General features: G+C 46.3%; 1 pseudogene; it reads right to left on the reverse strand.

Annotated features, from left to right (window-relative positions):
* Positions 1–267: 267 nt before the first annotated feature.
* Positions 268–16,444, reverse strand: part of LOC124722388 — a 50,472-nt pseudogene continuing 34,295 nt past the window's right edge.

A 16,444-nucleotide genomic window follows, 5' to 3' on the forward strand; every position in this document is an offset into this window, starting at 1 on the left:
TGTTTCATTGCAGTCCATCCAAGTTGCTTATACAATTTTCTTTCACTACTGTTTCTAAACATTTACCCCACAACAAGCATTCTGAATTGATTAAACCATAGATTTAGGTGCTAAAACGTGTATAACAATTACAGACCATATGCGACGTTTAATCTTAAAACAGAACCAACTTTTTTACATCTTACTGGTACTGGTACCGGTACTTCATAAAATTCAGCTTTTTCTGTTCAGAATGGGATGTATAATGTGTTAAATTCATACCACCTATTATTTGAGATATTTAATGAGAATTTTAGCGCCATGTTTCATACTACTTCCAATCTATCTAACCTATTTTATAACACCGTGGTCTGAATAATTCAGCTTTGGTTTAAATGCTTTCAAATACAGAGCTTTGAAGCCAGAGGGAGCGAACGGAACCTCAAAATTCAAGGATATAGGCGGTCATGACCGTTTCCTGTTTGTATCAATTTCAGGATGTTTTGTTTCTGCCGATAACTGTGTGTCTTTCATAGCTGTCATCGTCTAGATCTTCCACTCAATTGCATTTTCTGATACTTTTTACTCTCACATCCCTTTGACGCAAATTAACTGTAAATCTAACGTATTTAGGGATATTATAATTTTAACTTCGATCATCAGACCCAGAAGAGTAGGTCAGAATTTTAATTTCAGAACAATTTTCTCCTCCATCCTGGTTCGTCCTACTTCTCTGCAAGAGAAACAGCTCTGAATGGCAATGAGATATCGTTCGTCGTACGGTACCTCATTATCTCCAGTTCTCCATCAGGTGGAATGAAGCTGATGCAATGTTCCGTTTCAGATTCTGATTACTTCACACACTGATTAAACCTGATGATCTTCTGTGACAACTACAGGCTTTCCCCAACGTGCTGGGTCGTCACCACTTGCAGTCAGACCTTTTCCTTTGGCCTCCTTGACAATTTTATTCTTGATACTACATTTACATTCTGGCATACCTAACAGGTCAGATTTCATGAGTACTTTGCCAGCAACTTGTACAAACACTACCAGATCTTGTGATGACATCGGAAGAATAACTTGTTAACCCACATCTAGGAACAGTTCATTCCTTCTATATATTATACCATCTCGGCACGTTCCAATCTGCCAAGTAATTTATCTCTGCTTGTTCTTCCTTAGCCTGAGGTTTTACTCCTTATTGTGTAATGAATGTTTTCAGAACACCAGCATATGACGATAATCGGATTCCAAGATTTCTTAAAGTTATTCATAAATGAGCAAAATGTTGTTCTTAATATTTTCGTTTGTAATATTACCAAAATGTAACTTCATAACATCTGTTATCTTCAAGAGAAATTAGAACACCATAGAATCAATCACATTCTCACATTCTGCTTTTTTACAAGTGCAACAGATGCTTTTGCTCTCTTAATCTGAAAGAACGATATTCTTGAGCACTATATTGGTCACCGGTGATCTGACTTGATGCCTGATATGTATAAAATTGAGGCGGAAAGCACTGACAGCATGTCGTCCAACGTCATTCTATAAAATCTACAGATCTGTACTTCACCTTTATGGTTATACACAAATAGGCCACCAATGTATGGGCAGAGATACCAGCTTCATCGCTCCAAAATGCAGTCTGACCGCCTTGCGTTCCTACTCCATCGCTATTCAAATATGGTGCCGGCCGGCCGAAGTGGCCGTGCGGTTAAAGGCGCTGCAGTCTGGAACCGCAAGACCGCTACGGTCGCCGGTTCGAATCCTGCCTCGGGCATGGATGTTTGTGATTTCCTTAGGTTAGTTAGGTTTAACTAGTTCTAAGTTCTAGGGGACTAATGACCTCAGCAGTTGAGTCCCATAGTGCTCAGAGCCATTTTGAAATATGTTGCCCCCCCCCCAATCACCAGGTCAGACATATACAGGGTGTTACAAAAAGATACGGCCAAACTTTCAGGAATTCAGGAAACATTCCTCACACGCAAATAAAGAAAAGATGTTATGTGGACATGTGTCCGGAAACTCTTAATTTCCATGTTAGAGCTCATTTTAGTTTCGTCAGTATGTACTGTACTTCCTCGATTCACCGCCAGTTGGCCCAATTGAAGGAAGGTAATGTTGGCTTCGGTGCTTTTGTTGACATGCGACTCATTGCTCTACAGTACTAGCATCAAGCACATCAGTACGTAGCATCAACAGGTTAGTGTTCATCACGAACGTGGTTTTTCAGTCAGTGCAATGTTTACAAATGCAGAGTTGGCAGATGCCCATTTGATGTATGGATTAGCACGGGGCAATAGCCGTGGCGCCGTACGTTTGTATCGAGACAGATTTCCAGAACGCAGGTGTCCCGACAAGAAGACGTTCGAAGCAATTGATCGGCATCTTAGGGAGCACGGAACATTCCAGCCTATGACTCGCGTCTGGGGAAGACCTAGAACGACGAGGATACCTGCAATGGACGAGGCAATTCTTCGTGCAGTTGACGATAACCCTAATGTAATCGTCAGAGAAGTTGCTGCTGTACAAGGTAACGTTGACCACGTCACTGTATGGAGAGCGCTACGGGAGAACCAGTTGTTTCCGTACCATGTACCCTCCACGGGTACACTTCTGCGAATGGTTCATCCAACAATGTGTCAATCCTCATTTCAGTGCAAATGTTCTCTTTACGCATGAGGCTCCATTCCCACGTGATCAAATTGTAAATTTTCACAATCAACATGTGTGGGCTGACGAGAATCCGCACGCAATTGTGCAATCACGTCATCAACGCAGATTTTCTGTGAACGTTTGGGCAGGCATTGTTGGTGATGTCTTGATTGGGCTCCATGTTCCACCTACGCTCAATGGAGCACGTTATCATGATTTCATACGGGATACTCTACCTCATGATTTCATACGGGATACTCTACCTGTGCTGCTAGAACATGTGCCTCTACAAGTACGACACAACATGTGGTTCATGCACGATGGAGCTCCTGCACATTTCAGTCGAAGTGTTCGTACGCTTCTCAACAACAGATTCGGTGGCCGATGGATTGGTAGAGGCGGACCAATTCCATGGCCTCCACGCTCTCCTGACCTCAACCCTCTTGACTTTCATTTATGGGGGCATTTGAAAGCTCTTATCTACGCAACCCCGGTACCAAATGTAGAGATTCTTCGTGCTCGTATTGTGGACGGCTTTGATACAATACGCCATTCTCCAGGGCTGCATCAGCGCATCAGGGATTCCATGCGACGGAGGGTGGATGCATGTATTCTCGCTAACGGAGGACATTTTGAACATTTCCTTTAACAAAGTGTTTGAAGTCACACTGGTACGTTCTGTTGCTGTATGTTTCCATTCCATGATTAATGTGATTTGAAGAGAAGTAATAAAATGAGCTGCAACATGGAAAGTAAGCGTTTCCGGACACATGTCCACATAACATATTTTCTTTCTTTGTGTGTGAGGAATGTTTCCTGAAAGTTTGGCCGTACCTTTTTGTAACACCCTGTATAGTGTTAGTTCATCTATAGGTTTTGATTCACTGAGTTTCCGAGTTTTAAAATACACTGACAGAAAAAAATCGTAACACCAAAATGTAATTAAGGTAGAGTATTTGTAACCGCGAGATAAGACACTGCAAGTGTGAAATGATGTTACATTAGTAACCAGTGTAAGAACCAGAATGTCGAATGCAAACATGGAAAAGGGCATGCATTGTGTTGTACAGGTGCTGGATATCAATTTGTGAGATAGAGGTTCATGCCTGTTGCACTCGGTCTACCAGTACAGGGGCAGTTAATCCTGTTTGTGGATGGTGCTGGAGTTTTCGTCCGATGACGTCCCATATGCGCTCGACTGGAGACGGATCTGCTAATCGAGCAGGCCAAGGCAACATGTCGACACTCTGTAGGGCATGCTGGGTATGTGGGCGGGCGTTATCCGTTGGAAAGCACCCCCTGGAATGCTGTTCATGAATCGCAGCACAACAGATAGAATCATGAGGTTTACGTACAAATCTGCAGTCAACGTAGGTGCGATAACCACGAGATTGCCCGCGCTGTCATACTAAACGGCACCCTAGAGCATAACTCCAGGTTGCAGGTCCAGTCTGTCTACATGCTAGGTCTTCAATTGGCTTCCTTCTAACCAACATGCGGCCATCACGGCGCCGAAGCTGAACCAGCTTTCATCAGAAAACACAACAGACCTCCACCCTGCCCTTCAATTAGCTCTCGCTTAATACCATTGAAGCTGCAAATCGCATTGATTTGGAATGATGCTACAGGGCGTCTGGCTCAGAGCTGTCCTTGAAGTAACCGATTTGTAACAGTTCATTGTGTAACTGTGGTGCCAACTGCTGCAGATGCAGCGCAATGAGCCAGAGCCATACGCCGAATACAATGGTCTTCCCTCATTGTAGTGCCACGTGGCCGTCAGGAGCCCTGGTTCTTGCGATCGTACGTTATTGTGACCACTGCTGCCAGCAGTCACGTACAGTGGCTACATTCCTGCCAAGTCTTTCTGCAGTAGTGCAGAAGAAGCGTCCATCTTCTTGTAGCCCTGTTACACGACCTCGTTCAAACTCAGTGAGGTGTTGATGATGGCTGATTTGTCGCCTCAAAGGCATTCTTGAGTAACATCATCTCATCACGTTCAGTATCAAAGGTAACTAATGGTCACGACCGTAACAGCGTGTATTTGAAGCGAACCTCTTATGCGACTGGCGCGAAATCTGAATAGGCATCAAGTTTCATATGTACGCTGAAGCGTCAAACAAACGTATAGGCAGGCTTATTGAAATGCAGAGATATGTGAACAGGCAGAATACGGCTCTACGGTCGGCAACGCCTGTATAAGACAAGAAGTGTCTGGCACAGTTTTCAGTTCAGTCTATAGCGCGATGTCAACGCGAGCAAACCGTGCAGCGCGTATGCAGGAGGGGGTCGATCGCCGGTCGGCGGGGTCTGCCCGCCTCAGGCCCCATCGGCCACTCCACTTATGGTGACTTCGGCACCTGCAGGTGGACATCGGAGGGAGACACAGGCTATGGACATGGTTTATGAGAGTTCAACGTTTCACTCGGGCGGAGCTGTGTAACCGCCTGGCGCCGCAGTGACGACAGAACAACACGGCCAACTGACACCAACAGCCGCTTCTACCGGTAAACAAGAGATTTCGCGGAAGCCGTCGGTGCCGCGCAAAACTGAAACCCTCAGGGACGAAGAAAACTCGTACCCACCGCGTAGTAGCGTCCTTCATGACGAACCTGATGTGGACCACGACAGCACAACACCGCTAGAATTCGGCGAGAACATGGAATTGATGGACCAAGAACCACCGGAAAGAGACAACAGCTTTGCAGAAACGTATGACTTCGTCCTAGTGCGACACAAACGACAGTATCGGAGAAACTCGAAAGAAGACGCGAAGCCTCAGAAAGGACGAGCTGAGACGATTGAGACTACCAGTAGGTTCACACCTATTACCCCCAGAGATGACAACAAAGACGACTCCACGCATACACGACACCTTGAACTAGGAACGTTGAAACAACAAAGTCGCTGCTGCATCTGACGCAGAGAAACAAAAACGTGTTCCACCAGTGACGATTTATTATACTGGCCAGTATGTGGAACTGAATAATGCGCTACAACAACAACTCTCCGGAACTCTGAAGGCCATCTTCCAGAAGGAGCAGATTAAATACCGTTTCGAGTCCTTTGAGGATCAAAAAAAGGCTCTGAAATTTTTTGAGACCTACGACTTGCCACACTTCAAACATCAACCACTGGAGGAAAAGGAACTTAAGGTGGTGATCAAACGACTGCCTGCACAGGTCACAGAACGTCAACTCCATGAAGCATTAAGAGAAAAAGGATTCCCCCACCCAAAGGTACATCAGTATAAAAGGAAAGAAGGAGATCAAGTCATCGGTGAGTAACTTAGGCTGCTCACGTACTGTGTCAGCCTTCCTCAGTCAACCATAAAATCAACGACATCCGGTACCTTCTCTATGCGAGAGTGCGCATTGAAGATTATCAGTCCAAGGATGGGGCGAAACAGTGCAAAAATTGTCAACGCTTCGAGCATAAGGCAGATTATTGCCGGATGCCACCCCGCCGCGTAAAGTGCGCTGGAGACCATCAAACCAAAGACTGCAGCCTGCCCTGCACCTCCAAAGCAAAATGTGCTAACTGTGACAAAGACCACTGTGCCTCGTGGCGCGGCTGAGAAAAATACAAGGCACTCCTCCGGAAATATAAAAGTCCAGTCGCAACAGCAGGCCAAGAACCCGACGGTGAAGATCGTTCACCAATCGACAACGCCAGCGACGACTAGCAAGATGGACTGTGAGGCATCAGAACAACAGCCATCCGGATAGCCCCAAATATAAGCTACCCTACACAGGACTCTGAGGTGACGGATTTCACGACCCTATATAGACACACTGTCGCCTAGGAGAGACCAACCTGCAACATCTGCGTCTACTACAGCCACCCTAGGCACCTTGACACAAGCCGTATTGGACATCGCAGCCCTCCTCGTACAACTTCAACAAAAACTGACAGGAATCGTCACGCTGGTGGAAGGAATGATCTTAGGCGTTTAACGCTCCTTAAGCAATGGATAACGGCAGCAGAAGAAGACACCTCCGACTCTGCATTTGGAATGCCAACGGAGCAAGACGTAAACAAACTGAACTGAACGAATTTTTCAGTCGGCACAGGTTGGACATAGTTCTGATATCGGAAACGCACCTGACGGAGATGGCTAGTTTCAAATTACGCGACATGCATGTTTATAGGACGGACCGGGTTGGCCGGCCGGGGTGGCCGAGCGGTTCTAGGCGCTACAGTCTGGAACCGCGCGACCGTTACTGTCGTAGGTTCGAACCCTGCCTCGGTCATGGATGTGTGCGATGTCCTTAGGTTAGTATTTCTAAGTTCTACGGGACTGGTGACCTCAGAAGTTAAGTCCCAGTGCTCAGAGCCATTTGAACTATTTTTGGACCGGGTTGGACAACGAGGTGGCGGAACTGCAGTGTTTGTCAAAAATACTATACGACATCATCAGGAGGATCTACCGCCCCTGGAATCACTGGCAGCCACAGCGGTTACAATCTTCACGGCAATAGGAAACATAGCTCTGGTGGCAGCGTATCTTAGCCCCAAGAAACAGATGGTGGTCAGAGATCTTCATGCTATTCGACCGATTTAATACAGTCTTGCTGGGAAGAAACCTTAACTCCAAACATGGTGCTTGGCATTCAAGGAGAGCCAACCGAAAGGGACAGCTACACTACGATCTAGAGAACGATCTTCAAGTCACCATCTATGGGCCACGCGAGCCGACACATGTCCCTAAGATCACCGTCCACAAGGCTGACGTTCTCGATATAGCGATTGTTAAAAATATCGCTGCAAATCTAGAGCTCATGACCATCCAGGACCTGTCCTCTGATCATCTGCCAGTTCTCTGACTTCTCGAGGGTGGCGGCCTCCCAGTACCACCCCCAAGCTCCAGAGCTGTTAATTGGAATCTCTTTGCGACATACCTCAACAATAACGTCCGACCGACCCAAGCCGTCTCCACATACCGGAAATTGACATCGCTGTAGCAACTTTGACAGCTAAAATCCAACTGGCAACAAGACGGGCAGCGACTGATATCTTTCGTCATGAGCATCAATTTGAAACATTCCCTCCTCATCTCGTCGACATCAAACATCACCGGAATACTCAGAGAAAACGATGGCAACGATACAGACATCCAGAAGATAGACGGCTGATGCATCGTTTGTCCCGGGAGCTACGCCGCCGAGCTGAAGAATGGCGCCAAGACCTCTGGGAAACAAAGACGGACGAAATGTTTCTCCAGACTAGGGAAGAGTGGCAACTTGTCAGGGCACTACGCCAACCGAGACCACCAAAGCGAGTAATACGCGGCCTCGATGCCCTCATGTACGACTCTCTTGGCCAAGCTGAATTGTATGCTGACGTTTATGAACACCACATGACAGTTCGGCCCCCAACAGGGTGTACAGAACGCAAGGGAAGAGGGCCGTATCCGACAGCGAATCGCCGACTTCCGCCAACTCCCCACACAACAGAGGCCTGTTATTAACGCTCCCGCTGAGGTTAGAAAACTCATCAGGAGGACGAACAACTCGGTGCCTGGCAATGACTCTGTGACGAACGCCGATCTTAAGTATCTTCTGAGAAAGGCCATCGTTCTCTTAACTCGAATTATTAACAGGTGCTTACTCAACGGCTACTTCCCTGCAGACTGGAAGACGTTGAAGATGATTCCTATTCCCAAAAGAGGAAAAAACCCAACGTTGCCAGTCAACTACCGCCCGATTAGTCTGTTGTCCACACTTGGCAAAATATTGGAACGGGTGCTGCTACAGCGTCTCAAAGACTATCTGGAGGAAAATAACATCATCCGCCATGAACAGTTTGGCTTCCAACCACGGTTATCGGCGGAGCTTCAGGTGCTTCAGATCACAGAATCCATACAACTCAACCTGAATAGATGGAACTCCACAGTTGGAGTTTTTCTAGATACCGAAAAGGCATATGATCGGATGTGGCGTGACAAGCTTATAGTCAAACAAGTCGATCAAACCCGTCTCCCCGAATGTTACATCAAGCTGATTGATAGCTTTCTGCAGGTCAGGAGTCTGTTTGTACAAACAGATTGGAAGAAATCATCACTGCCCACAGTGAGCGGTGATATCGCCATACCTTTTTAATTTGTATATTAACGACATTCCCACCATTCAACACGTCACCGCCAGTCTGTATGCCGATGACACGGCCTTCCCTAGCCTCTGGAAGGAACATTGAACAACTTGTCAACAGGATGTACCGACAACTTGCCGTCGTCACAGAACAATGGGCAAAGAGCAATAAAATAACCCTAAACCGTACGAAAACTGCAGCAATACTGTTTACGAAGAAACGACCGGAACTGAGGACGCGACTTGCCATCAGTAGACAGTCAATACACTGGACTACGACGACGAAATACCTGGGAGTGATACTGGATAAAGGGATGACTTTTACGAGATAGAAAATGGAATACTATGAAGATAATTCGGGCACTCACACCGTTTTTCACGAGCAGGAATCTAAACCCGTCAACGAAATTAAAACTTTATAGAGCAGCGGTACAGCCCTCCCTGCTGTACGGCTCGACGTCTTGGGGAACAACGTGTGACTCTAATACACGCAGTTTGCTACCACTACAAAACAGGTGTTTGAAATGGAGACTAGGTACCCCAAGGTGGACAAGGACGAGTGAAATGCACGAGCTGATTCGAGAGAAATACGTCGCTGAGAAGATAAAAGACCAGGCAACTCGTATTTTTCACAAATTACACGAGTATCGAGGATATGACCGCCAACTTGCGAATGAAGGCCAGGCCCTACCACATCATTGGCACAAATCCAAGGTGCCTCGAGCCATTATTGCAACCCCAGAGGACCAACAAAGATGATGTAATCTTCAGTTATTCCGTATTTTACAAGTAAATAGTTACTGTCACTCAGTCGTACAACTACCTAACCAACACCTTCAAAGGTCTCAAGTCCCTTTGCAATCGAATACACGATAAAGCGAAACTATTCCTCACACCTTGCCACTCCAGAAGAAAAAATCGCCAAAGGCGATCATTCTTTGAACACAACATGCCAGAAAAAAAGAAAAAATACACAGCATCTACGAGATAGCTATGAAGTACAGATTTTCCCGTGCGACCATTTCACGAATACCACGAATATCAAGAATCTGGTAAAACATCAAATCTCCGACATCGCTGCGGCCGGAAGAAGTTCCTGCAAGAACGGGACCAACGACGATTAAAGAGAATCGTTCAACGAAACAGAAGTACAACCCTTCTGCAAATTGCTGCAGATTTCAGTGCTGGGCCATCACCAAGTGTCAGCGTGCGAACCATTCAATGAAATATCATCGATATGGGCTTTCGGAGCCGAAGACGCACTCATGTGTCTTTGATGACTGCGCGACACAAACATTTACCTCTCGCCAGGGCCCGCTAACACTGACATTAGACTGTTGATGACTGGACACATGTTGTCTGGTCGGACGAGTCTCGTTTCAAATTGTATCGAGCAGATGGACGTTTACGGGAATGGAGACAACCTCATGAATCCATGGACCCTGCATGTCAGCAGGGAACTGTTCAAGCTGGTGGAGGCTCTGTAATGCTGTGGGGTGTGTGCAGTTGGAGTAATATGACACCCCTGATAGAAATAGATACGACTCTGACAGGTGACACGTACGTAAGCATTCTGTCTGATCATCTGCATCCATTCGTGTCCATTGTGCATTCCGACGGACTTCAGCAATTCCAGCAGGACAATGCGGCATCCTACACGTCCGGAATTGCCACAGAATGGCTCCAGGAACACTCTTCTGAGTTTAAACACTTCCGCCGGCCACCAAGCTCCCCAGGCATGAACATTATTGAGCATATCTGGGATGCCTTGCAACGAGCTGTTCAGAACCGAACTCCAACCGCTCGTACTGTTACGGATTTATGGACAGCCGTGCAGGATTCATGGTGTTAATTCCCTCCATCACTACTTCAAACAGTAGTCGAATCCATGCCACGTCGTTGCGGCACATCTGCGTGATCGCGGTGGGCCCTACACAATATTGGGCAGGTGTACCAGTTTCGCTGACTCTTCAGTGTAGAACCATGCTTGCCACCTGTCGTTCATGTCGCACAACTTCTTCTTAGTGTAAATTACAGCTTTGGTTCAAACCTTTAACCCTCGAACGGGCGCGTCGATTTTCATAACACTAGCGAGCTCGTGGCGAACTTTGTACACGTGCAAAGAATAGCTGTTTTAATGCGACCAAGTTAAACACGTACGACGAGAATCATAGTATAATCTTAGTTTAATTCAACAACGATAAAATAAAGGTACACAATGTGCGCTAAAACACTGTTTACTTTAACAAGAATGACATAAACTTTCATTATATCACTCTGTTGACGCGGACAGATTTTATGCCACAGTGCTGACCCACTCGAAGCACTAAACAGCGCAGTTGCATCAGATCCTAGCCACCCGCTTATTACATTACTCATTATCTGACAGAGAACTGCTTCTCTGTGCCAATGTGTTGCTAGTCCGTAATGTGGGTCGTTTTCTTACACCGATCGTAAATTTATTCTTACGTAGCTCGCTGTTTAAACCATATTACTGCCGCGCGGGATTAGCCGAGCGGTCTAAGGCGCTACAGTTATGGACTGTGCGGCTGGTCGCGGCGGAAAGAATGGTTCAAATGGCTCTGAGCACTATGTGACTTAACATCTGTTGTCATCAGTCCCCTAGAACTTAGAACTACTTAAACCTAACTAACCGAAGGACATCACACACATCCATGCCCGAGGCAGGATTCGAACCTGCGACCGTAGCAGTCGCGCGGTTCCGGACTGCGCGCCTAGAACCACTAGACCACCGCGGCCGGCCAGGTCGCGGCGGAGGTTCGAGTCCTCCCTAGGGCATGGGTGTGAGTGTTTGTCCTTAGGATAATTTAGGATAAGTAGTGTGTAAGCTTTGGGACTGATGACCTTAGCAGTTAAGTCCTATAAGATTTCACACAAACCATATTACTGCTGCTCGCTTAGACGTAAACAACACTGTTTATCGCTGTATTAGCTGAAGTAATAACGAAGGAAAAGGTATGGCTTTGTAATTTTGAAACAACACTGGAACGGTGCAAAACATTTTTATTTGTGTTTGGGGCACTTTCTACACAGGTGCGCCCGCTCAAGGGTCAACATGGACTTTTCATCAATAGTTGAGAGCTGTAAGACGCGACATACCTAAAACATTTATACAGACTTACGGTTAAATTCTAAAGAGAGAAACTGCATTTGTAAGACTATCATAGAACGCCCCAGAGGGCATACACCTGTCGGAGACTGGCTTCCCCGATTTGGTTCCCACACAATGCCGCGCTCAGTGTTTGAATAGCTCGTCAATAAAATTTTGTACAAATTCGAGTAAATGGCTACATACACGACGTTGGTTAGAGGATGTATTTAGTCTTACGCGACGATCGATATACGCTGATGACCTTAAACATTAAGACCACCTGCATAATAACATGTTGGTGCACCTTTGGAACTTAGTGCGGTAGCGACTCTGCTTGGTATAAATTCGTGAAGTCATTGTTACGTTTCCGGAAATACCTAACTCCAGATGCCTACGGACAAGTCACGCAGTTTCTGTACACTACGAGCCGGTGGTTTGTGGGTGCAGAGCTAGCGCCTAGTGCCGCCCATGTTGATCCACTGGGATCGGAACAGGCGAATTTTGTGGACAAGACATCAACGTGAGCTCAGTGTCATGTCACTAGAACCATATAACACGATTCTGACATTGTGACATGGACAGGAATCCCGCTGGATGATGCCATCGCTGCCGGGAAAGACATCGATGTTGAAGGAATGCAGCTGTTCCGCAGTAACGTTCACGGGAGACACAGGCTGCCGTGGTAACTTCTATTACTACCACAGGTCCCATGGAAACACAGGTGAATGAACCCCATACCATAATACTATCCCCATCCGGCCTGCGTCTGTGGTGCGGAACATTTCTGGAGGAGCTGTTCTGTTTCCTGACGGCGTATCCGAACACGACCATCGATCTGATGGAGCAAGAAACGTGATTTATCAATCCAGGTGGCACGTTTCCACTGATGCACTGTCCAGTCTCGAAGTTCTTCAGCATAATGCAGTCGTAACTGACAATATGGTTGGGTCAACATGGGAAATCGCAGGGGCCGTCTGCTGCGAAGTCCCGAGTTGAAAAATGTGCGTTGAATGGTGTGCTCTGAAACGATTGTTCCTGGAGTAACGCTGTACTCAGTAGTTAGATCTGCCACAGATCGCTGCCTATCCTGCTGTAGAGAGCGGAAAAGCGTCCGAACTGCACATTCTGTGGTGAGGAGTGGACATCCACCACCTTATCACGTTCTCGTGGCTGCACCATCGTTCAAGATGTGTCTATAAATGCTCATCACAGTAGCACCCGAGCCGGCCGGATTGGCCGAGCGGTTCTAGGCGCTTGAGTCTGGAGCCATTTGACCAGGGTTGCTGTTTCCGAGATCCTCGTTCCCAGGATGCAGGTCATAACAATCTTCTGCCATTTGTCGAAGTCGCTTATGACATTCAATCTCCATATTATCCATATTAGCAGCCGTAGGACGATACCCCATTCGTCACAGCTCCGACTGCCTACCAGAAAAATGAAGCACGCTGAGCATATAGTCAGATTTCAGTGAACTTCGTAAACGTACACCTCATCGCCGGGTATGTAAATGATTAGAGTTGCAATTCTCTGTGACAGATGGAACGGCCACCAGACTGGGTTGGTATTGTTCGTTTTTAGTACTGTTACCAGATTTAGTAGGATATATAAGGGGCGTGAACAGAAGATCGCTCTGAAGGATAGAGAGAAGCCGCGTACTTGTGTGAGACAGCGTTATGAGCACGCCATGGTCATGGGAGACGCAGCACACACACTGGGAAGGAAATGGGCTGTGATATTTTTCAAAGGAGCCTTCGCAGGTTTTGTGTTAAATGTTTCAGGGGAAGAACGGGAAAACTACATCTGGTTGACAGGGCAAAGATTTAAACCGTAGTCCTCTTGAATTGAACTGCGCCGTCAAAACGACTGCACTACCTCTCTCGTTAATCATATGTTGGATTATGAGTTGACGCTGCAAAGCCTTCGCAGTACCCACAAGACAAAGGGCTAGCGGCTTATGTTAGCAGACGGAGCGCGTGGTTTCTCATGACACCGTCGTTACTCGGTCGTTTGCGTTTCCTTTCCACGGCGCAACAAAGGTCTGACGTAACTACAGCATGGACGTACTGTTATGTTTCCTCCTTTACTCCTTCGCGTTAAAGCAGATGACGCGCGAATGAATTTCAATAGCCTCTCTGCATAATCGAGTATGGTAACTGCCGACTTCAGCCGCATCGTGGGTGTTATTGAACTTGACGATACTATAGCCACCGGCTAATGTTCGTCAACGGCATATTAAGCAACTGCTGTGTTTTACAAAGTAAATTTAAATACAGAAAAGGGTACAGCGAATAGATAGTTATATTAAGTTACGCGAAAGGCAGATTAGAGTTTAATCTCCCTTCGACGACGATATCATCAGGGACGAAGAAGAGGGTAGGACAGGACAAGGTTGAATAACGATATCTGATTGTAGTTTTAAGGGAATACATCCGTCCAGGAACAAAACTGGTCCAATATTCCGTAGATTCATAAGTTCAACGGACAAAATATTTGCAACTCACAGGAGATTTCACTTTGGAACCGCGTATCTCCACCGCTGGAATTGATATCGGCCTCACTTCGGTGAGTAAAATAGTCCACATGGTTTTTCAGGTATAATATACCCAGGTGAAGCCAGTCGTTGTTGATTACATCTGTTTGGACTTAAAATGTGGGAATGTTGGTTGTTTCAAACTTCCTGGCCACTTACAACAGAAGAAGGACTTATCCTCCAGGACAGCTGTTCAGCGAAGGTACAGAGAATAGCTGTGGCATCCTGTGGAAATTAAGGGCGATAGTGGTGGAAGTACAGCTGTGAAGTTCGGTCTTGAGCTGTGACTGGATAGCTCTATCGATAAGATCATTGACCGCGAAAGGCGAAGTTCCGGGTTCGAGACAAATATCACACGCAGTTTTAAGCTCCTAGGAAGAGCCAGACATTTTACTAACATCGGGTGACATAGCGAGCCAGACGATGAGCCATAAGGTGCCTGAGTGTTCGTCACTCCAGGGACGGTCGTCGGCAGCGCTGTGAGCACAGATGTTGTCATCTTGGAAGACGGGAATATCTACAACCTATTCATTGTAAAGATATAGAAGTTGTTTTTTTATGGTCTTGAGTCCGAAGAGTGGTTTGACGCAGTTCTCCATTCTACTCTATATTGTGCAGACTTCTTCATCTCCGAATAACTACTGCAAGCTACATCCTTCGGAATTTGCTTACTGTTTTCATCCCTTCGAATCCCTCTACGATTTTTACCCTTTTCTTCTAGTCTGGTTGCGCCACAAATTTCTTTTTCCTTCTGTAGCACCACATTTCAAAAACTTCTAATCTCTTCTTGTCTAAATTGCTTATCGTCCATGTTTCACTTCTATACATGACTACACTTCATGCAAATAATTTCAGAAAAGACTTCCTGATACCTAAGTCTATATTCGATGTTAACAAACTTCTCTTCTTCAGAAACATTTTTCTGGCTGTTGCCACTCTACATTTTATATCCACTTCGGCCTTCATCAGTTATTTTTCTGCCCAAATAGCAAAACCCATCTATCACTTTAACTTTCTCGTTTTCTAATCTAATTCCCTCGGCATGACCTGATTTAATTTGACTACATTCCATTGTCCTTGTTCTGCTTTTGTTAATGTTCACCTTATATCCTCCCTTTAAGACCTTGTCCATTCCGTTCAACTGTTCTTCCAAGTCCTTTGCTGTCTTTGAGAGAGTTAAAATGTTATGAGAAACCTGAAAGACTTTCCAGAATGAGATTTTCACTCTGCAGCCGAGTGTACACTGTTATGAAACTTCCTGACAGATTAAAACTGTGTGCCAGACCGAGACTCGAACTCGGGACCTTTGCCTTTCGCCTGCAAGTGCTCTACCATCTGAACTACCCAAGCACGACTCACGACCCGCCTTCACAGGTTTAATTTACCAGTACCTCGTCTCCTACCTTCCATACTTCACAGAAGCTCTTCTGCGAACCTTGCAGAACTAGCACTCCTGGAAGAAAGGATATTGCAGAGACATGGCTTGGCCACAGCCTGGGAAATGTTTCCAGAATGAGATTTTCACTCGGCAGCCGAGTGTGCGTTAATATGGAACTTCCTGACGGATTAAAACTGTGTGCCACACCGACACTCGAACTCGAGACCTTTGCCTTTCACGGGCAAGTGCTCTACCATCTGAGCTACCCAAGAACGACTCACGACCCGCCTACTCTAAAAGTATTTATTTCTTCTCCAAGGACTTTAATTTCTTCTTTAAAGTTTTCTTTGGTTTCCTTTATTGCTTGCTCAGTATACAGACTGAAGAACATCGTTGATAGGCTAAGATCCTGTCCCACTCCATTCTCAATCCCTGCTTCCCTTTCATGCCCCCTCCCCCGAATCTTATAATTGCCGCCTGATTTCTGTAAAAGTTGCAAGTAATCATTCACTCCTCGCCGGCCGGTGTGGCCGAGCGGTTCGAGGCGCTTAAGTCTGGAACCGCGCGACTGCTACGGTCGCAGGTTCGAATCCTGCCTCGGGCATGGATGTGTGTGACGTCCTTAGCTTAGTTAGGTCTACGTAGTTCTAAGTTCTGGGGGATTGATGACCACAGATGTTAAGTCCCATAGTGCTCAA

This window comes from Schistocerca piceifrons, chromosome X (assembly GCF_021461385.2).
Source record: "Schistocerca piceifrons isolate TAMUIC-IGC-003096 chromosome X, iqSchPice1.1, whole genome shotgun sequence".
Classification (NCBI taxonomy): Eukaryota; Metazoa; Arthropoda; class Insecta; order Orthoptera; family Acrididae; genus Schistocerca; species Schistocerca piceifrons.